Raw genomic sequence first — 331 nt, forward strand, 5'->3', positions numbered from 1 at the left:
CACGTTCCTGTGCGATGTGCTCTGGGTGACCCTGCTCTGGCAGGGGGGTTGGACTGGGTGATCTTTCGAGGTCCCTTCCAACCCCTGTGATCCTGTGATTCGGTGATTCATTAGCAATGTCCACCTGGTGTTGCCTCTTAACCTCGGCAGTGCCGGTTTGTACCACGCCGTAACTAACAACCCCTGCCCCACCTGACCATTCGATCACCCGTCCCGCCTAAAGGGCAGGTTTCCCCCGGCCCGGGCGACGGGCACTCCCGGGGGGCAGTGACCCCTTTGGGGGTCAGGGACCGCTGCTCCCGGGGAGCAGCCCCGGGGGGCCGGGAAGCGC

This window comes from Chaetura pelagica, unplaced genomic scaffold (genome assembly GCF_000747805.2).
Source record: "Chaetura pelagica isolate M959 unplaced genomic scaffold, ChaPel_1.0 scaffold171, whole genome shotgun sequence".
In the NCBI taxonomy this organism is placed as follows: domain Eukaryota; kingdom Metazoa; phylum Chordata; class Aves; order Apodiformes; family Apodidae; genus Chaetura; species Chaetura pelagica.